The following is a 23,876-nucleotide window of genomic DNA, read 5'->3' on the forward strand; positions in this document are numbered from 1 at the left end:
AGATGCAATATAATATACATGACTATGTTTTCAGTGGTGTATAAAGACCTTACATAATGAACCACTATGTTTTTATTATCTTAGAAAGAGCCATTTCCATCTACATACACCACGGGTCTTCCTACATGGAAGTCAACATTTTGGGCCGCCATGTTTCTACAGTAGCCCTAAATGGACAAACTGCTGTTTGCGTGTTGTCGACATGTCGAGAAGACGCTGTTTTCAGGGCTGCAAATCCACTTCGCATGAAGTTCAAAAGGACTCGTGCTAGAACTGATACAGAAAAACTGACGCCATCATTCGTATCACTGTGTATCAAGAGCTGGGGAAGCCTCCGGAGCTGAAGTTTAGATATGGTAATTGGCATTTTGTTTCCAACAAGTGCTATAAGCAGTAGACCAATCACAGCAGACTGGGCCATCTGACCAATCAGAGCAGAGTATCCTCACAGAAAGCAGGGGTTTAGAGAGACTGAATCTTCGAACTAACTATTTTCAGACTCTTTGAGAAATGAGGTGAGGTGAAATGAATATAAGACATTATATACGATGTATGGACAGAAAAGATAGCATCGATTTTACCGCATCAATTTGAGCCCGACGATGAAGTAGTCGATCCAGAAACTGATTCACAATCACGAGTGGAGTAGGACGTTTGTCTATGGTAAGTGTCACCTTAGTTTGCTTATTTTTAAGACGTGATAGCAGCGTCACTGTTATACTTTATGTAGGTGCACCTGTGGGAACTGTATCAGAATGCCAAGGCGAAGCTGAAAACCTCTAACATAAGATAAACATTTAGACCAGATGTGTACACAGACTTTTTCGTCATAACTATTAACAAAGTAAAAAATGGCTATATTGTTTGACATTATAATGAGTGTTTATTGTTTACAGAGAGAATAATTCAACTCAGACTAGCATCTTAACATCCTATTACAATACAGATAGAGCTCCACTCTATTGTACTAATTAAAACGCAGAGGAAAAAATGGTTTGTTTTGTATGTTGTAAACTCCGACGTTAGCCAAGCACAAATGTGAATAGCTGATAATTACACTTTGTAAACAAAAGTTGTGCTCCGTCCCTGATCATTACTCCAAGTAATAAGACAGACAAGCTGCATTAATCGACACAATTTTAGACAATATTGAACTACAGAAACATGAGCTAGCCGGTTAGCAGGAGACATAGCAAGACGGTGTACATTACACAACATAACATACAAAACTATGATAGCTATAAAATATAAACAATCAATTATTAATCATACTTACAGGTTGAGATTCAGAGGCGCAAGCTAGTCCAAATAAACTGGGCATTGATCCATATTTTAAGACCAAAAATTTTGTGAATCCTGCATTAAAGATGCCCTCGAATTAAAAATTGAATTTATCTGTTACATAACAGTCGGGATCATTAATATGTATGACCCCAATATTTGCATATGCCAGCTCATGTTCCAGGCATTAGATAAGGGCAGCTAGTATTAACGTCTGGATGTGCACAGCTGAATCATCAGACTAGGCAGGAAAAATGGCAGATGGAGCAATAATAACTGACATGATCCATGATATCATGATATTTTTAGAGATATTTGTAAATTGTCTTTCTAAATGTTTCGTTAGCATGTTGCTAATGTACTGTTAAATGTGGTTAAAGTTACCATAGTTTCTTACTGTATTCACGGAGACAAGACGTTATTTTCATTTTTAAAACACTTGTAGTCTGTATAATTCATAAACACAACTTCATTCTTTATAAATCTCTCCAACAGTGTGGAGAGACCATCTTAGCTTTAGCCTAGGAGCACCATCAAACTCATTCAGAATCAAATGTAAACATCCAAATGAATACCATACTTACGTGATTAGACATGCTGCATGACGAACACTTTGTAAAGATCCATTTGGAGGGTTACATTAGCTGTGTGGACTTTGTTTATGATGTTTAAGGCAAGCGCGAAATTTAAATGGGCCGCAGCCTAAATCGGCTTATATTTAATGATGCCCCAAAATAGGCAGTTAAAACAATTAATTAAAAAAAAAAAAAAAAAATCTATGGGGTACTTTGAGCTGAAACTTCACAGACACATTCAGGGGACACCTTAGACTTATATTACATATTTTAAAAAGACATTCTACGGCAACTTTAAACTCCCCAAGGTTTGAGGAGGAGTCTCGTAAGTAAAATGATGGGAACACAACAAAAGATTGTACTTCTGTGGTATTGTTGAAAAAATAAATTTTCCCTGGTGTCTGCACGTACAATAAGTGGGTGGGCATTTGGCAATATGTTAATGTTTCGTTGTGACATCACAACAAAACAGCTTGGGATTTGTTTTACAAACGAATTGTTTAATTGACTCAGAGTTGACTCAATAACTTTATATACGGTGCACTTTCAGATTTAAAACTGAAACATGAAAGCAAATTTTCAAAAATCCATAATGGGGCATTTTTAAGAATTCGGTCTACAGTCTACATAGTAATGTACAAAATAAAAGCAAGATAATGCAATTATAATTTCTTTCTCAATGACATTCTTTAGTATTTCAATACACAAAATATAAAGCTAAAATATCATCTTGTGTGCTGGGCTATTTCAGATAGATAGCCTCTTCCTGTCAAACTTTCAAGTTTCCTAGTTGCTTTTTCCATCCATCTTCCTGTCTATGTCGGAGCTGACCTCTATCAATGGATAAAGCTCAGGCACAGGAGTTTCATGAATCATCAGTCTCCTTGACAGCTGTTAAAAAGGAAGTCACCTTGGACTGCTGTCTCAGAAGACTTATCAACACAGAAATTCTCATATAAAGTGCATTGGGTGTTCCTGGTATCATTTACAAGAAAAAAAAGAAAAAAAAAAAACTATAAATTTTTCTGACATACAGGGTTTTCAAACTGTATGTCACAGAGTGGAAAAGGTGGGCTGCAAAAAGTCACTTGGCTGCAGCTAAATTTACGTTTCAGTAAATGACACACACTCACAAACAGTTTAGGTTTGCACGATATACCAGCATTAAACAGAAATTGTGATATTGCTTTTCGAATCACAAAGGCCGCAATTTAATTATATAAATATGAGCTACATGTTTTGAAGAGTGTGCATGTGACTTGTAATAACAGTGCAGGTCTCAGAATGACTCGGTTCATTATTAAGCGTATCAGTCCACATAATTAATGAGAAGAAATAAGAGAATTGAATTCTCACTGGAGAATTCAAATGTCACGAAAGGCTGCTTCAGGTCTGTTCATTCCTCTCTGACGTCTGTTCAACTCAGTGCTGTTGTCCTTCAGGGACATATAAAGAGTGCCTTGCTTTCATTCCTTCATGTGCATTTTGGCTACTTACCAACACAAGGAAACTGTCTGTAAAATCATTTCACATGTACACACACAGAACGATCACGAGAGCATTTTCTGCACCGAACATGCCGATTAGTTTAACAACACTTTCATATCCTGACCGGAGGGAGTGTTTTTCAAGTTTTTAAGGACATATTTCATATACTCTTTAATGTCTGTAAATGAAGAAATTAAAACGTAAATTTATTATTGAAATTTGAAGTTTATACTATACAATAAAATTATTTTTTATTAAATACTTGATTTCTGTCATATCAAACTTTTGATTAAGATTAAGCTTACAGTAACTGTCAATTGTTTTCTAATCTCAAATATTTTGGTGGGTCTTGAGATTTTTCTTTTGTCATTTTTATTAGCTTTTTTTTTTTTTTTTTTAAATATATCTATTTCGTTTTAATTTATTTATTTATTTTTTCAGTTTTAGTTTTAGCACATGTTGTACTTCCACTTATACATATTTATTTCAGTTATTGTAGTTGCCAAGTAGTTTTTTTTTTTTTTTTTTTTTTTTAAGTTTTATCTGTCTTAATTATATTTCAATTAATGAAAATTATTTTCTTAGTTATCAATAAAAACAGTGGTAAGTAAAGAATGACAATCCCTTCAAGCTAGAAAATTCAAGTCACAAAAATGGTAGCCAGCAGTAGAACTACATTATCGTATAACATTTCTTCACATCTTTTGTGCTCACTTTCTCTCTGATACTATCTGAGCAAATCTTGTTTGTCATGGAGCTGTTCTTTTTTTAAATCTTGCTGTAAATATGCATAAACTCAGTCAACTTGCACCCTCCTCTAGCAAATGCTATTCCCATCTCCCTCACCAGCCCAGGAACTTGCTGAGGTGTGCAAGTAGATTCCTCTACACTCAGCGGCTGTCCTACTGAACACAGGCTGAAGTGTCTCTCTTTATTACACTCACAATGTGAAAGTCTTCAGAGAAGAGAAACCATACTGTACATCATGACTCACTGCACCCCGCTGATCTATTATTACAGTGTGTGAGTGCTGGAATACAGCAGCAGACCGAGAGGACAATGTTATTGCTAGTCCACGTTGACGAAAGTCCCATATGAGGAACAAAACTAAATTACACAATTGTTGAATTTGATGAAAGTTCATATTTTAATCTTATAGACTCTGGTATCTTGGCACATCTGAGCACAGTTTGAGACATTAAGATCCCTTCTAACACTCAGAAACAGGAAACCTGCCAGATTATTTTGTATTAACTTTTATTTTAAAATTTTCACTTCTCATGTTCATTTTAGTTACATTTTTAGTATTTATTTTCTGTTTAGTCATTTTTATTAGTTTATAATATTTCTATATAAATATAAATATTCTTATTTAGCTTTAAAGGCACAATATGTAAGTTTAGCCAATAGAGGTCGTTATTCAAAACAGTAACAAAGGCGTAGCTTGATGACGCTGTGAATGAACATGGAATCATGGGAGATGTCATCTTCACCTCCACAGCCCATAGAAATCAATCCGACGGGACACATAATATATTAAAGAGACTTTGGTGTTTCCATGGTTTCTATGCGGAAATCAAGAGTATTGCAGATATGACGTCATTGAGAGTGTAACAGTCTGTTACACTGGTTAAAATTGCTGATTTCACTGGATTTAAACATTCATGGAAACAATTGGGATAATGTAAGTACACAAGTGAACAAAACATACAGCATTGTTTGAGTGGTTTTTAGATATTTTATTGCAAAAAATCTTTAATTAATTTTGATTTCAGTTTTAGTTTGTCATTTTAATACTTCAACTTAAACTTAGTGATTTCACACTCTAAAAAATGCTGGGTTGTTTCAACCCAAGTTTGGGTCAAAAATGGACAAACCCAACCATTGGGTTAAATTTTTAAATGCATTTTTTAACCCAACGGTTGGGTTTGTCCATATTTGACCCAAATTTGGGTTGAAACAACCCAGCATTTTTTTATAGTGCAGTTAGTTAGTGCAGTTAGTTGCCAAGGCAACATTTCTAATTTTTATTTAAGTTTTCTAAGTATCATTTTTCATCTTATATTTATTACTTATTTTATTTCAATTACCGATTTTTAATAAGTAAACACTCAGAAACAAGACAACAGATTACCTGTCTCCATTTTCTCTCTACTTTAGTCGTTTCCCTTGCACCCTCCTCCTCAGACTCGACGCTCACACGGGTTGCCAGATTGAGGACATGCAACAGGAACGAGCACAACTGACAATGAAAGGTGACGAGTCTTACACTGTAAGCAGTTCAGCTAATGTATATGTTTGCAATGTTTTTATTGTCAAGGTTTTTTTGGTCGGGTAGAATCCGCATTCTCTGACCCAGTTCGTTTGCTGGCTTCCATCACTGTGTTTTCCACCAACTGGCAACCAGGGGGGGCGAAATACTACTGGGTAAATTGGCAGTAAGTGGGATCACACAGACCAAAATAAAAACAGACATTCTGACACGGAACACACACCTCAAAGTAGAATAACTGGCTGTAGCTTTGTTTTTCTGAGAAACAAGTAGCATGTTACCTAAATCCTATTTCCTAATTGTATGCTTTAGTACAGTCAAAAAAAAAAAAAAAAAAAAATCTCATTGCTGTGTAGAAGTAACAATAGAGATTTCAAAGAGATGTCAACTGTGATTTTCATTATGGGTAGAAATGTGGAACTGACTTGAGAGATTTGATTGGCAGTGCCAGTGTCTTCTGAACCAATCTAATGCCCTTCTATCTTTATAATGAGGTTAAATGCAACAATAGACTTGTTTAGCCATTAGTTTAAGTATGTTCCTGATGGGTTCATGCCACTGCTAATAAAAACCAGCAAGAACATTGTTAGTGCTTCAGAGACCGGCTACTTGATTTGCATAATTCCATTGAAGAATGAGTCCGGCAAATGTAAATATTGTGGATCTCACAACGTGGATCAGAATGGAGGCAAATAAAATAATACGACCTCACATGTTGCTTCCAGCTGCTCCATATCAAGTTCATCTTCTCTGTAACACCGTAAAGACCAAAATAAAACCACATGCTCAATTTGAATGCAGATGGTGTATCTTGAATATGTGCAGCTGTAATACAGTAACTTCAGTCATAACATTCATACATCTGATAGAGAGGTAGTACACTAGATAGCTAAGCTGTATTATAATAAATGCTTTTGAGTTGAAGTAAAATGTTATGGTTAGAGTAAATTAGTGAGTTTAAAGCAAAGAGCTTTTTATTTGCCGCAACAATGTAACATACATTTTCACTAGTTGACAAGAGGACAAGTGCAGCGGCCGCAAGAGTGGGTATTTGGACAGGCCCAAATTATAAAGCCCAAAGTGTGCTTTGTCTAACGGCCAAAGAAATATACTTTGAAAGGCTTGCGCACTCAACAGGAGCAGATTGCGGAAAATTAAGTATCCCTGGGTGTTAAAGGTAGAAACACCAGCCAGTTTTGGGCCATGAAAAGCTACAATATTTACCAGACTTCATGTCAATAAGTCAAAACTGCCACTTGAAAGAGTATTACACACAAACACAATAAAACAAGCTGAATTTCATGTGAAATAAATGGTCCAATACACCATTTACATATTCCCTTATGAGACCACTAACAAAAGACTAAATAAGAACGCAGCCATGCACGCCTGTTGAAGCGTGTCGGGAAAGCGTGTATTCCTCACCAGCTTCACTGGGAAATGTCTTACAAACAAACATATGATTGACACAGGTGAACCCAGAGTCACCCTTCATGGCTGAGAGGACAGGAGAGGATCTCATAAAGGAAAAATAGAAATGACACATCTGCTGTAACGTGTCAATCAGTGACTTAAAGGGCAAAAGATCGCTGGGATAGACCCCCCTCTTCCCTTGGGATTAAGCATAATGAATAATTCCATGACAGTTGTGTGTGTATTATGCCATTGCAATCTTTCTTGTAAAGTATTTTTAGGTAAATTCTCTGTTTTTCATGAAGAAATAAGCCACAAGTTGTGCATTACAGTGATTTTACCAAGGTTCATGAAGAAAAACAAAAATAACATTAAAAGCTGCAAGCAGTGATGAAAGGGCCCTCGCACCCGGGCTCACCGCCAACCGTTGGCCTTAGGAAAACAGTGTACAGTGGGCGACATGCATGTAAAGGCAGGAACACACCAAGCCGACGGTCGTCCGTCTGGCAGTTTATATTTCGTCGGCCGACTAAGTTCTCTCAGTGTGTTCAGCACCGTCGGCTGAAGTTGGTCCTCGTCTGCTTTTTTTTCGGCCGATTCAAAATGTTGAATCAGCGTCGGATTTCGTCGGCCCGTTGGGCCATCTGATCATTCTGATTGGCTGTTACGATACTGCCATCTGCTGGTTCGGAAAGGCATTTCATCTCACACAGGTGCAGAACTGACGTGAATAATGGCAAAGCCATTTCAAAGTGCTACATTTCCTGCTGCCAACAGGAGGTGCTTTGATTGTAACTGAATATTGCCATGTAGTTGTCTTCAGGCCAGGACATGTGAAGTTTGGAGCAGATCGGACATTGTATGCGTTACAACTGCGTTACAACAACTTCCCGTTTTGTGGCATTAATGCCATACATTAGCACTTAGCCAAGTGTGGCATGATTTAACATATTTCTAGTATATTTGGTACTTTGTGGCATATTTAAATGTGTTTCTGGGAGTGAATTACAGTGTAAAGCATGCCATTTCCTGTTGCCAGCTTGTGGCGCTATGACTAACGGAATATTGGCATACAGATGTATTTAGGCCAGGAATCTCATCACATATGTGAAGTTTGAAGCAGATCGAACACTGATACAACATCTTCCTCTTTCATGGCGAAACATCAGACTTTGTCAGGCCGCCACGGACACGCCCTTCACCGAAAACTCAAGATCTTTGATATTTATCATCGCTATGGTCTTCTGTTCGTGAAACGTAGCGAGAAGGGTGCTTATTTGAAATTTTGTAGGTGGCACTATCAAGCCATTTTGCCACACCTAATTCTGAGTTTTCGAGCATGCTTAGGCCCTTAAAAATGCAATTCATTTCAGAGAAGAAGAAGAATTGACTAAGCAATTACAACAGGGTCCTCACACCATCAGTGCTCGGGTCCTAAAAATTGGCATTATTTACTTTCTTAATGCACATTCCAGGACTTATTATGAATATCAGTGCAGATTGTTCAAAAGGAAATGTATGTCTTCATAGTTTTTAAGAAAAATATAAAAACTCAGTCTTTGAAATCACTGTACTTTTCCACTAATATCATTTAGGCTCCACAAGTTATTTGATTTGAAAATTCAATTTTAAATTTTTCCTTGATAAATCTATTTTTTCACTGGGAAATATATCACATTGCACATGCAACATACATGCTAAATGCAATTCACAATAAATTTAAGTAACTTAAAGTGGCTTAATAATAAAATTAATGTTTTAATAAATAATTTATTTTTAAAAAGTATTTAAAATATTTTTAAATGGGATAATTCTTTATCAACAATTCTGCCCTCTGCAGATATAAATCACCTGAAACTACAGCTAACAGGACCCCTGCCCGACCCTCTCCTCCTTAGCTCTCAGTGGAGATAGGAAAGTGCACATCGCACAAAAATCACATAAAAAACCTCTAATCGCCTTCCTGCCGTGCTGCCGCTGCGCCTCTAACTCTCTCTAATGAGCCCCTGCAGATCCAGACGTCAGGCCTCAGTCAAACGAGCATCCTCAGAGCCAATCAGAGCCAGGAGGAAGCGAATGGTGTCCGGGACAGAGAGATGTCGCGGCTGTCAAGCCGGTGGTGTGGGTGCTGATGCCTGTTATGCAATTAAACCTGCGCATGAGAACGATTCCATTGTTCATTAATATTGTGTGGTGTAAATTGACTCTAAGCTAATTTTGCCCATTTACACATGGATAAGCAGGAATAGACAGAATCTGTGCATTTTCTGCACTTATTTTAAAGCACTTATTTTAGAAAGGTAAAATGTGCTACTATGTCATTGTCTACATTGACATAACTGTCACAACAGTAACAAAAATAAATATGTACTTATATATACTTATACTATCGTTCAAAAGCTTGAGATCAGTTTTATATTTTTATTCAGTTAGGATGCATTAAATTGATCAAAAGTGGCAGTAAAGACTATGTTATAAAAGTAAAATGCTGTTATTTTGAACTTTCTATTCATCAAAGAAAGCATCAATGTTTCCACAAAAGTATGCTGAAAAATTCAGCTTTGCCATCACAGGGAAAAAATACATTTTAAAATATATAAAAAAAAAGCGCTGGGTTAAAAATCTCGATTTCTCAGTTTTAATTTATTAATTTTAATTGAATAATCGATTAATCAATTTTAATCTATCATTTTTAGAATCGATCTTTAAGTCTATACTGTTTATTGTAGCAAAACTTTTTAACAAACTCTGGTCCATTTTGCTAAATACAGTGCTCAGTGTAAATGAGTACACCCCCTTTGAAAAGTAACATTTAAAACAATATCTCAATAAACACAAAAACAATGTTCAAAATGTTGACAAGAATAAGTTTAATATAACATCTGTTTAACTTATGACATGAAAATGTTCAGTTTTACTCATATTAGGGTGATGCAAAAATGAGTACACCCTACTGAAAGTCTCTGGAGCAAAGCAAAATTTTAGACTACAAATGTCTAATTTAACAAGAATTCAACCACAGGTGAGTCTAATTATTCATTACACAGATGTCCAGCAGACAGTTGACTATAAAAGGGTGTTAAAACTCCTTCCCATTTCATGCTGTCAGCAATGGCACCACATGGAAAAGAAATGTCACAAGACCTGAGAAAGATAATAATGTCTTTACACCAGAAAGGTGAAGGCTACAAGAAGATCAGCAAAGCTTTACTTATTAGTCAGAATACTGCAGCAAAAGTGGTAAAAAAATTTTAAAAAGACGGAACTGCAGTCATCTCACAGAGATGTCCAGGTCATCCACAGAAGTTAACACCTCGACGGGAGCATCTTCTGATGAGAAGGGTTGAAGAAAATCGGCATGCAAGTTCACGGCAGTTATCTAAAGAAGTAGAAAGCCAAACTGGGGTGACTATTTCCCGTGTCACAATACGGTGTACACTGCAGACGACTAAGACTCTATACTCTGGAGTGATGAGACCAAGATAAATGTTTTTGGAACTGATGGCTTCCAAACTGGCGTCGCAAAGGTGAGGAATACAAAGAAAAATGCATGGTGAAACATGGTGGTGTCAGTGTCCTTATGTGGGGCTACACGAGTGCTGCACGAGTGGAGCTGCATTTCATTGATGGCATCATGAATTCACAGATGTACTGCTCTATACTGAAAGAGAAGATGCTACCATCACTCCAGGCCCTTGGTAGTTGTGCGCTTTTCCAACATGACAATGATCCTAAACTCACATCTAAGGCCACTGTTGGATTTCTGAAGAAGAACAGGGTGAAAATGATTCAGTGGATCCTGATCTGAACCCAATCGAACACCTATGTGTCACGATCACCAGTGAGAGTGCCCTATCAGCCACTAGAGGGCACTCCATCCCGGACTCTCATTTCCACCCATTGCATTCACTACGTTACCCATAACGCACTGCCGGACTCATTGTCTCATGATCACTTCATTACACACACCTGTTTTGTATTATGTTATTAGTGTCTGTCTATTTATACTGAGTTGTTTCTGTCCTTGGTTGTGGTTTATTGTTACGTGCACCGTTTTGTTTCTCTGGCTTTGTGTTATGTGGACTGGATATTTTGGATTTTGACCCTTGCCTGCCTTTGGATTACGTTTCTGGATTCCCCAATAAATACTTATGCTGCAACTGGATCTCAACATCTTGTTCTTGTGTGCCCGTGACAGAATAAACCACCACCAAGGGATCCAGCAGCATGAGTGTTCGGATTCGTCCTCCAGCCTCCATTGGAGAGCGAATGGCTCTGTTTCGGGTAGTATTGGCTCTGCGACAGGAGGGAGCAGAGGTAGGAGGTTTCGCCCAGTTTTTCTGGACAATGGCAAGAGGACTGCGTTATAATGATGCAGCACAAAAGGAGATATTCAATGGATGCCTTGATGACCCTCTTCCTCAGTGTGAGTTGGAGGGGCTCCGGACCCTGGATTTTTGGGGTTTCGTTTACTACCTCGAAGATCGGGGTCGGAGGACCTCACCTGATCAACCAACCAGTGAGTCCGATCCAGCCTGTGAGTTCGCTCCAGAGTCCACCGAGGAGGTGGGCACAGGTACATCGTCTATCTCACGTAAAAGGAGGAAGAGGAGGAGAAAGGCTCCGGCCAGTGAGTCCGCTCCAGCCAGTGAGTCCGCTCCAGCCAGTGAGTCCGCTCCAGCCAGTGAGTCCGCTCCAGAGCCCGCTCCAGTCAGTGAGTCCGCTCCAGTCAGTGAGTCCGCTCCAGTCAGTGAGTCTACTACAGAGCCCGCTCCAGCCAGTGAGTCCACTCCAGAGCCCGTTCCAGTCAGTGAGTCCACTCCAGAGTCCGCTCCAGTTAGTGGGTCCACTCCAGAGTCCGCTCCAGTTAGTGAGTCCACTCCAGAGCCCGTTCCAGTCAGTGAGTCCACTCTAGTCAGTGAGTCCACTCCAGAGTCCGCTCCAGTTAGTGAGTCCACTCCAGAGTCCGCTCCAGTCAGTGAGTCCACTCCAGAGCCTGCTCCAGTTAGTGAGTCCACTCCAGAGCCCGTTCCAGTCAGTGAGTCCACTCCAGAGCCCGCTCCAGTTAGTGAGTCCACTCCAGAGCCCGCTCCAGTCAGGGAGTCCACTCCAGAGCCCGCTCCAGTTAGTGAGTCCACTCCAGAGTCCGCTCCAGTCAGTAAGTCCACTCCAGAGCCCGCTCCAGTTAGTGACTCCACTCCAGAGCCTGTTCCAGTCAGTGAGTCCACTCTAGTCAGTGAGTCCACTCCAGAGCCCGCTCCAGTCAGTGAGTCCACTCCAGAGCCCGCTCCAGTCAGTGAGTCCACTCCAGAGCCCGCTCCAGCCAGTGAGTCCGCTCCAGCCAGTGGGTCTACTACAGAGCCCGCTCCAGCCAGTGAGTCCGCTCCAGCCATTGAGTCCGCTCCAGTACGGCATGCTCTCCCTATCAGTCCAGTGATGGCCAAGAGGGCTGTCCTCACGTTCTATGTTGTGGCGGTTTTGCGTGCCTGGAGGATGCTCTCAGAACAGCCCCAGCCTGAGTACGCTGCCGTCCCAGAGCAGCCCCAGCCTGAGCACGCTGCCGTCCCAGAGCAGCCCCAGCCTGAGCACGCTGCCGTCCCAGAGCAGCCCCAGCCTGAGCACGCTGCCGTCCCAGAGCAGCCCCAGCCTGAGCACGCTGCCGTCCCAGAGCAGCCCCAGCCTGAGCACGCTGCCGTCCCGGAGCAGCCCCAGCCTGAGCACGCTGCCGTCCCGGAGCAGCCCCAGCCTGAGCACGCTGCCGTCCCGGAGCAGCCCCAGCCTGAGCACGCTGCCGTCCCGGAGCAGCCCCAGCCTGAGCACGCTGCCGTCCCAGAGCAGCCCCAGCCTGAGCACGCTGCCGTCCCGGAGCAGCCCCAGTCTGAGCCCGCTGCCATCCCTGAGTCCTCCGCTCTCCCTGATACGGCCACGGAGACCGTTACCGAGCTGTCCGCTCCCCTTGATACGGCCACGGAGGCCGCGCCACCGAAGCGCCTTGCCCTGCCGGCGCCACCGAAGCGTCTTGCCCTGCCGGCGCCACCGAAGTGCCTTACCCTGCCGGCGCCACCGAAGCGCCTTGCCCTGCCGCCTGAGCAGCCCGAGCCTGGTACCATCACCGAGCTGTCCGCTCCCCTTGATACGGCCACGGAGGCCGTCACCGAGCTGTCCGCTCTCTCTGATACGGCCACGGAGGCCGTCACCGAGCTGTCCGCTCTCCCTGATATGGCCATGAAGCACCCTTGGCCTACTGCCCTGCCGCCGTCCAAGTCTTCTGCCCTGCCGCCACCGCCCAGATCTTCTGTCCTGCCGCCATCATCCAAGCCTTCTGCCCTGCCGCCGCCGCCGCCCAGGCTTTCTGCCCTGCCGCCACTGCCCAGGCCGTCTGAACCGTTGGAACCAGCCTGGTCAGTTCCTCCGGCACCACCCTGGCAATCAGCCAGGATTCCAGACCCGCTGGAACCAGCCTGGTCAGTTCTTCCAGCGCCGCCCCGGCATTCAGCCAGGACCCTGACTCTCTTGAGCCCCCCATGGTTTGTTCCTCCGGCTCCCCCCGGCCTTCGGTTGGGGGTTCTGGTCCTGGCCCACCATCCCTCCCCCTGATCCTCCACCTGTCCACCTCCCTCCTGGGTTTTTTGTGTTTTTGTTTTTTTTGGACTGGTGGAGCGTCTGGTAGCCGCTCCTTTGAGGGGGGGTAGTGTCACGATCACCAGTGAGAGTGCCCTATCAGCCACTAGAGGGCACTCCATCCCGGACTCTCATTTCCACCCATTGCATTCACTACATTACCCATAACGCACTGCCGGACTCATTGTCTCATGATCACTTCATTACACACACCTGTTTTGTATTATGTTATTAGTGTCTGTCTATTTATACTGAGTTGTTTCTGTCCTTGGTTGTGGTTTATTGTATTGTTACGTGCACCGTTTTGTTTCTCTGGCTTTGTGTTATGTGGACTGGATATTTTGGATTTTGACCCTTGCCTGCCTTTGGATTACGTTTCTGGATTCCCCAATAAATACTTATGCTGCAACTGGATCTCAACATCTTGTTCTTGTGTGCCCGTGACACTATGGAGAATTCTGAAGAGACAAGTTGAGCATCACTCTCCATCCAGCATCCAGCATCTCTAAAAGAGGTCATTCTTGAAGAATGGAAAAAGATAGATGATGCAAAATGTTGCCAACTTGTTCATTCCATGCCTAGAAGACTTGGTGCTGTCATTAAAAATCATGGAGGACAAGCAAAGTACTAGATGTAGTAGTTTTTGTTGTGGGGTGTACTCATTTTTGCATCACCCTAATTTGAGTAAAACTGAAAATGTTGTTCTCTAAGTTATATTATTAACCTTACTTTCATGTTATAAGTTAAACAGATGTTATATTAAACTTAGTCTTGTCAACATTTTGGAAATTGTTTTTGTGTTCATTGAGATATTGTTTAAGATGTTACTTTTCAAAGGGGGTGTACTCATTTATGCTGAGCACTGTATATGCAATATATTACATATTTATTGTATTTTTACTTAACCTGTTCTTCAATATTTAATGTATGTTTGAATAAATGACAGTCACCTTTTAAATATTTATATAAAAAAATAGAGTAGACATATGAAAATGTATTAAAAATGTATTATAATGTTTTTATTATAAAAGCGTCCTCATGTGCCATTTTAATGCAAATCGTTTAAACAAATTATAGTTAATTTTAAAGCTTTAATATTTTAGTAATGTACCAAACCGGGGTTTCTGTATAGTTTACAGCAATAGTTGAAAGATATTTTTTTATTGTTGAAATTTGCCATGTACTTTACCTCAACTGATCAATATCAAATCGAACTCAATCTTAATTTAATCAAATTGCAAGCTTGTAAATTGAAATCGAATCAAATTGTGAAATATATACCCAGCACTATTAAAATAGAACATTTTAATACATTTTATACAGTAATATTTCTCATTATTACCATTTCTATTTGATCAAATAAATGCAGCCTTGGTAAGTATACAAGACTTTCAAAAACATGAAAAAATAATATATATAATATTATAAACCTTGTGGTCATGCCATGTTTGGACTAAAATGTCTTCCCCTCAAATCAATACCAGTAATGTTGGGAATGCAGCTGTCTGCCGTTTCCCGTCTCAAACTTAGACAGTCTGTCGCATGGAGTCTCTCATGGGAAACTCACCAGCTTATAGACAAATTACACTACATCTAATGCAATGCTTATGATACCAGCCAGCATGTTAAATGATTTATTAATGTCCTCTATATGCATGTTTAAAAACCATTACAATAAACGATTGCTATTAGTGTAACATATCCTATACCGTTTGTGCTACAGACATGAATAATAGCAATTACTTTTGTGATCAGACTTTCTTTGCAGATGATAAAACTGGTGAAAAAATCTAAAAAAAAAAATAAAAAATGCAGCCAAAATCCATAACACCCTAGCAACCGCCTACCCTATAGCAACCGCCTCACAGAAAATGTAAAAATCTCATTTAAATTGTTCTTAATTGAAATGCAACACACGACTAATCATACTAAGTATCATAATGAAATTTTTAATTAAAATCTGCCCGTAGGCAACCTGTCTTGATATAACCATATTCACAACAGCTTTCAAAATTATGACATGTATTGTCACATTTTAAGAAATATCACAAAGCTTTGCACTTAAAAAAACAGAAATGGCAAAAAAGAATGGAGATGAGTATTGATATGTCGTTCTTTCTCCCTCATTATATTCTGCATGATCCAGAGAGGTATCAATATCTTTCACTGCCTTGGTGAACAAAGTATGACAGCCAAACAAAAACAGCAAAAAAAAAAAAGAAGAAGAAATAGAAATTCTACATAGACACAGGTGCATATTTATGTACCGACAGCAAGGTTCGCAGTGTAACAGTAGTATCTTCTTTATTGGGGAAACATGTCCTAATATAAGATCCTTCCAAAAGCACAAAGCCTCCTGCTGGAATTGAGCTTTGAAGTCGACATGCATGCTAAATTTGTTGAACTGAAAAAATCCAGAGGTTCAATTCCCTTTACACCCTAAAAGGAGGGAGGCAATACAGAGAGAGGGAGGCAGCACTGAGTTCAGCAGATGTCAGGGGAAGGAGGTGTGTATAAAGAAACACGTTTACATACACACAGCAGGTGGATTGTGAGAGAGAAGGGTGAGGATGATGTTAACCCCGCAGCTCCTGGAGCAGGTGTCTCATAATCAATTTAGATGAATCGCTTAGGTTGCATTTCCTCATTTGTAAGTTGCTTTGGATAAAAGCGTCTGTTTAATGAATTAATGTAAATGTGATGCAAATTGCTTTGTGGCAGAAACCTGAAAATTGAACAAATATACAAAGGGTATCAAAGCATGTCCTAATTCAATGTCTGTAGAACATCCTGTCAACTGCAATGGTCAGGTTCTTCCATCAAAACTGACATACATGTCGACTTCAAAGATGAATTTGAAAACTAGCCTTCATCTGGTCACTTTTTGAAAGTGGCAGAGATGCCTATGATTTCACTGCCTATGATTTCCCCCAATCCTGTGCAGTTCGGCGCATGGATGCAAAGAATAAATTACTAAATTATTTTTAACAATAAATTGTGATTAAAAATTTAATTGGTTATGTCTAAAGTAGGGTCATTAAATGAATGCATTAATTTAGAACAATTAATTATTAAGCACTTTCAAAATCATTCAAAACAGTTAGAGCGTAATGTAACGGAAGGTTCTTGAGACATGTTTTTCAAAGTTTGATTGGTTTTAATTGTAGAAGAGGAAGGGTTGTTGTTGTAGAGTGTTGTTGCCATGCCGTCATTTTGCACCTTTACAAATGAGGGTCAATTCAATGCTGGATTTGCACAAAAAATTAACATGAAGGCACATGTTAGTCGATGAGTTGAATCAACTCCACAGCAACTACATAAATTTATCCACTAACCATTCAGAAACATCCAGTTTCATTCTAAAAGTTGTAACTTTTTTCCTGAATCTCTCCATCAGTGTCCAACTCCTATTTGAACAATGTAAGGCTGAAATCGGTTACTGACAATCCTCATTTTGGCTGCATGAGATTCTCCAGCTTTGTTTTTGTTAAGCAACTGAAGCACGAGCTGTTAAAGCTCCGGCCTCTTCTGGAAAGGGGGCCAGGAGCAGCAGCTCATTTGCATTTAAAGGGACACACACAAAAACTGTGTATTTTTGCTCACACCTAAATAGGGGCAAATTTGACAAGCTATAATAAATGATCTGTGGGGTATTTTGAGCTGAAACTTCAGACACATTCTGGGGACACCAGAGACTTATATTACATCTTGTAAAAGGGGCATTTATAGGTAGAAATTTATAAGAAATTTCTAATTTTATTCCGCAAGGATGCATTAAATTGATCAAAATTGACAGTAAAGACATTTACTGTTACAAAAGATTTCTATTTCAAATAAATAATGTTCTTTTTAACACTCTGCTCATCAAACAATCCTGAAAAAATGTATCAGTTTCCACAAAAATATTAAACAGAACAACTGTTTTCAACATTGATAATTGTTTTTGAGCAGCAAATCAGCATATTAGAATGATTTCTGAAGGATCATGTGACACTGAAGACTGGAGTAATGATTCAGCTTTGCATCACAGAAAGCTGTGATATAGCTGTAAAATTACATTTTAAAATACATTAGATAGTTATTTAAATTAATATTACTGTATTTACTGTGTTTTGATCAAATAAATGCAGCATTGATGAGAAGAGAATCTATTAAAAGAATTTAAATCATTAGACATGATTCAAAGCTTCATGCAGTCTTTTACTATAAGTCACTGACTGACTAGCCGCGGCACAGCTGTCTTTGGTTTCAGACACAGCCGATATCTCCGCCTCCCTAATCAGATGTGTCCCAAAGGTTAAAAGTAGCAGGTCATAATGACATGCCTGCAGTGAACACCTTGATCTCACATAGCGCTTTGCCTTTTCATTTATTCATTTATTCATGTCTACCTCCCTCGCTGTTTGGAAGGAAAGATTGGCTCGTTAAAGGAGCAATACGGAGTTACGGTACGGCCATTAATGAACAAGAACTCCATCAGCATTTAACCAGCCGCCATAACTGCTCTCTCTCAGTCTCTGCCTTTCTCTTGCTCTGAATGTTTGTGATTGTATCCTGTAATCTCTGCTCTCTCTCTCTCTCTCTCTCTCTCTCTCTCTGTCTCCCCAGGGTCTCTGACTGTGACACATAATTAAATGTGAAAGGGGCTCTCAGGGCATGGAGTACCAGTCTGGCGGGTACACAAGAGGCAAGTTGTTGGTTACACTTTGTTGTGACCCTGTAAAGATGCATGCAGACATACACCCGCAACCACGCCGCATGTCAACTCACGCACACTGAACTAATGCAGAGAGACTGATAGTGATATTATATATGTATATTATATATATAGCCAACATACAAAAATGTTAATGTGCCCCCATGTGTGGGGCACACACACACACACACACACATATATACATAAATATACACACATATACATATATGTTTTGTGTGTCAATCAACAGATGTTTTTTCAGACAGTTGTCATTTCGCTATAGCTGATCGTTCTTTTTAACTGCAAATGAATAACAAGCAATTTTTACTCATACTCAGCGCTTAGTAAGTGTTCATTTTGCATTCTGATTATATGAAAACCTAAAAATGTAATTATATTAGGTGTTCATATTCTTTGTTGTTAACCAGTCCAAAAAACTCAAATTTCCAATGAATACAGCATTGAAAACTACTTTCCTACAGTGCAAAGCATCTTAACTCCGTTCTAACGACCTTGTCACACCAAAAGATTTTACAAACAATGCAATTGTCACATTCATAAATGCAAATAAAGGCCATAATTAAATATGAGCATAGGTAATACAACAACTATTTTAAGCACTACTTGAAAGATTTAAGATTATTGTGGTGAGCACAGGCAAAAAGAAAAGTTCAGAACGAATTGTTAAATTCTTAGAGACAACAGAAAGAATTGCTAAAGCAAACATTGGCTTACCTATGAAAAAAATCTCCAGGATATGTAGCGGACGTACGGATTAGATTTCTTCATAGAGAGAATGCACAGCGTACACAGATGAGGTCATCGATGATGTCTACTGTAAATCACCTGTGAGTTTGAATTTCAACACTGAACCAATCACACTCAAGACAGCTGAACTTTGAACGCTTTAGAAAAGAAACTGACAATTGCTTCCTTATGACTACTGAATGTATCACTACTGTAATCACACCCAAGTTAATGATGACCCACATGTATGAAAGTCAGTCCAATATGACATCATGCAAAGTCACTTTTATCTGACGACCCACTTCTCTGTCTATGTTCAAAATGGTATCCTTCCATAATACTCCTACAGGGAATAATGTGTTTATATTTGCACAATTGCAACTGCAAGTGAATTTTTTGTATGCATGAATTATCCAGATAACTATATCCCATAATGCATTGTGAACTTGAAATTCCAAGAGTCACTGAACTGTGAATAAATAGATGAGGCAAAAGCCATGAGAAATGGTATCCCAATATATATATATATATATATATATATATATATATATATATATATATATATATATACACATACATATATATATACATATATATACATATATACATAAAATTATATATATTATATATATAAAATTAAATATTTTAATTCATTATAATTGTTCGTTTTATACACAGCAAACATAGCATGTATTTTTTACAACGAGCTCGTAATAACAACTTCAGAAGTGGGAACAAGGAAATTTCTAATAGCATGTGAAGGCAGCATTATTCCCAACTATACACGATGACCATACAATCCTATCAGGTGTTTCCGTGACTATGCTGTGATTAGCGATAGTCGTCACACAATAGCAGCGGCTCAGGACTCAATTAAAGCCTAAACGTTTTCATTCGATGCCTCACAATGACTGAAGGGAACAAATTTCACCAAACAAAATCTCAGATGAGCTATTCTGCATAAATTAATCCAGGAAAATAAATGCTGCTTTCATTTCTGGAGCTGGATGATACTTGTGGATCATTATGAACAATGTGATAGAAGGACCCTATTCATCACACACATTTCTGCCTTTCTTTCTCTCATTGACTTTCTCCTGCAGTAATACATGCTAATTAAATTACTGTTGACTGATTAAATGGCAGGGCAGAAGAGACAAGAGCAATCCAGCATGTCCTCCTGGCCTCTCATTTGCACTACGGTTCTCTCTCCTACTTTATTTCCTACCACATTATAGTAAAGAAAAGGAGAGTATAACGCTCATGTTAGCATCCATCTAATTTAATTTGCTTAACCTGCTGAGCAAAACACTGTGGAGTTGTGTAGTATTGCATGGAAACCCTTTCACATCAACAATGAAAAATACGGAAAGAAGCTGAAGAAGTGCCGATGATCTGAAAAAAATAAAAAAAAGACAAATAAGTAAGCTGGAGTTTATCGATCTCAAGTGAGATATTCTGCTCAAATGAAAGTGTCATTCAGTCAGTCTGTGTTCCTTCACGAGCCACTTTGCGCTGTTTGCTGCGACTAAATCTGTGATCAAACTTTCTCAGATGAACTGTAATAAATCCAAACATGGATCTCAACTATATAGAATGTGATTGTGGTTGATGAATAAATGCACTTACGCAACCTATGTGTGACAATACTAAGTCTTTTATGGTGTTGTTTTAATAGAAATTTAGAATTATTGGAATTACTATTAGGAATTTAACTGTTTTCATCTTTGTGAGAGGTTTCTTGTTTTACTAGTTTTCATAATGTAGAGTGTGCTAATTAATATGATAAATAATAATTACGTAAATAATAATAATAATTAAATAATAATTAAATCAGTAAACTAGATGAGGTAAAATAAACCATGCGTATGAGTTGATATTCTCGTTTTCTGCTTATATGTGAAAGTGCAATAATCCTGCGACAATCATTGCAATTATAATTATGAGCAAAATAACTTTGATTATTAATTTAAACATTATGCAGCATGATGAAAATGTGACAAGTTTTCATTGACTAAAACTAGACTAAAATAGCCAGAAGAAAACCCCATATAATGAGACTGTTTAATGTTTCAGATTCACCTGACCAAAATCAGTCATGTTTTTTATGTCCATTTACATAAAACATGTTCGTCATCAGAAATAGCTGGACACTCATGCTGACATGGTCAAAAAATGGCCAAAGATGTCTGCCTATGCATGGCATAGCAGTGATCATTATTTACATAAATATAAATAAGGTATAGACTGTATTTTCTGCAATAACAATCATGAAACCACCTTGCATTTATTGAAACATTGTACTTATTCAGTTACATTGTGGTGTGAGGTACAAAATGTGTTAATTTATGTAAAATATTTATTGTTCAAGAACTTTCTCACTTTTATGAGAAACTTCTTAGCTTCACTGATTATTCTAAAGGAGATGAAAAATGCTTTTAATTATTTACTTATACTTTTGACCAAATTTCACATTCATAAATGCAAACTTTATGGTTTTGTAGATTAAAGTAAGACTGTGCATTGACAGTATTAGAGACTTTATTTGATATTTTAATACCCAAATATACCATTATTCTGATTTTATATTTATATTATTTCATGTTTTTTTTGTAGTTCTATTTTTACTGTTTTATATGCATAATTGTGTTTAATATTTGTATTTGAATGAAAGTGCATGTGTAATTTTAATGTTTAATTATTATTTTTTTTAAAAATGGTCCTAAAAGTTTTAATGGGACTCAGGGTTTGTAAACTGTCTAACAGTTGTTAAACTAAAAGGTAATACCAAAACTTAAAATATATATAAAAAAAAAAAAAAAACTAGTTAAGCTAGACAACCTCATTAATCATCTAGTTGTTTGTTAGATGACTAGCCAATGATTATTATCCAGCACTCCTCTACTCTTCTCTAGCCTTATTTAGATTGAAGGGCATGTTGGGAAAGGACGAGAAAAGGGAAGGACATGATCTGAATTTAAACTATAACCGCAGGCCCAATATACTGCCAGCATTTAATGCTGACTATAAGAATCACAAACATTTTAAACAGTCAGCAGAACCTGTTGACGAACACTTTTGAATTTCCACAAGTAAAACTCTGTACTAAGGTCAAGTGACCTTGTCCCATAAAAAAAGTGGGCACTTCCCTCATCCAAAAAAAGATGCTGCTGTTGCCAGCTGTTACAGCCAAGGGAGAAACAAATGAAAATGTCCTTCACTGCTCCTTTAGTATAATCGCCACATTATTGAATGCAGCCGATGGCTAAAATTAGTGTGTGTGCAGCAGTAGCGAGGGGTGCTAATGAATGCTAATTGGGCTCATGAGTTCATGAGGTGGAGTTGCTCTTTTACAGCTCAACACGGATGCCATCCGCACTCCCTCTGCCTCTCTCCCTTTCCATTAACCCAATTTTATTTTTGTACTTGTAAGAATCATCACATTCCTTGTGCAAAAAAGCTCAAGAGTGAAGGCTGTAGAGTGGAAAAGGTGTTGGTGGTGCGTTACCGTGGCAACCGCACTCTCGGCAACAAAAGTCTCCGCAGCAGGTAGCATGAGGGCAAGCGAGAGAGAGCGAACTAATAATGTTTTAGACGGGAACCCGAGAGGGGAGGAAGTTCACAGAGAAAGCCGTGTCATTTCAAAAGGAGGCATACGAAATGAACCGTCCTCCTTGAATGTGTCCCGCGGGAGCTGCATATCACGCAGAGACCAGCGAGTCTGAACACAGAACCAGTCGCTCTCACTTGCCCCACAGTACGCATGATCACCAAGGGGCTTTTCACAACTCACAAAGACAAACAATACTGTTTAAAGCTGCCATTCACAATTTGGAAGTGTAATGTGTGGAATTTACGTGTGCATGTGTGTGTATTAGGGCTGCACGATTATGACAAAAATGAAAAAAATGAAATTGTAATTGCGATTATTAATTATGATTAACACGATTTACATTGAATGATGTATTGAATAGCTTTATATCATTGTTTTGTATAAAAATAAACAAGCTAAAAACAAATTCCTATAGCTTTAAATCGCAAATGTTTGGTTTCATCTTTAAATAATAATAAAAAGCCAACATATGTATGGTATAATAATAGGGGCTTTTGAATCGGGTTGTTCTTGGAACTTAGATACAGGAACTAGCCACCAGTGTGGTTCCCCGAGAACTAATTTTCCCCTAGGCCAGAAGTGACGTAAACTGTGCTTGTTGTTGTTACTATTATTTTGATGGCACAGCAGACCTTTATTTTGAAGGCGCTGAGAACAGCTCAGCCAGAGCCTGAGCACACAGTGCTCGCATTCTAGTCTTCATTAGTTTATGATCTGTCTAATACATTATTAGATACAACTGGTATCCGCCTTATTCCTGACTAGCCTACTGCGTTTCGAATTATGGGTTGCACTTCCGGTTTGGGGAACTTCCATTTAAAAAGACTGAAATGAATCGTTTCAAATCATAAGGTTGCCCTACAAATAAAGCTTATCTGTCAACTTGACTGAATGAGCTGTCAATTTTTCTTTCATGTTTTATTTTCAGACAACATGAGAATAACGTAATGCTTGGTATTTTAATGTAACATGTTATAACAAGAACATCCATGGCAAGAGCTCTTTTCAGTCGCTGTTTTCTATCCTCGAGATTATTTTCTTGTTCACATTATGTAGAAACTGCTTTAAATTTCTCAAGCATTTTTTACTCAAAGTTGCAGCAATGGACCATACATTTATTTGTATTTATTAAACTGGAGATACTGTTGAAAATAATAAAGTTTGATGTCA

At 38.8% G+C, this 23,876-nt stretch overlaps 1 protein-coding gene across 1 annotated transcript in view; it reads right to left on the reverse strand.

The window, feature by feature from the left end:
• nav2a (neuron navigator 2a) overlaps nucleotides 1-19,132 on the reverse strand; it is a 180,218-nt gene extending 161,086 nt beyond the window's left edge. Inside the window, exon 1 of the mRNA XM_067399762.1 lies at nucleotides 19,082-19,132. The gene's annotated coding sequence lies outside the window, so the exon portion shown is untranslated. The remainder of the gene's footprint in view (nucleotides 1-19,081) is intronic.
• Between the last annotated feature and the right edge of the window lie 4,744 nt (nucleotides 19,133-23,876).

The sequence above is a fragment of the Chanodichthys erythropterus genome, chromosome 11 (assembly GCF_024489055.1).
Source record: "Chanodichthys erythropterus isolate Z2021 chromosome 11, ASM2448905v1, whole genome shotgun sequence".
Lineage (NCBI taxonomy): Eukaryota > Metazoa > Chordata > Actinopteri > Cypriniformes > Xenocyprididae > Chanodichthys > Chanodichthys erythropterus.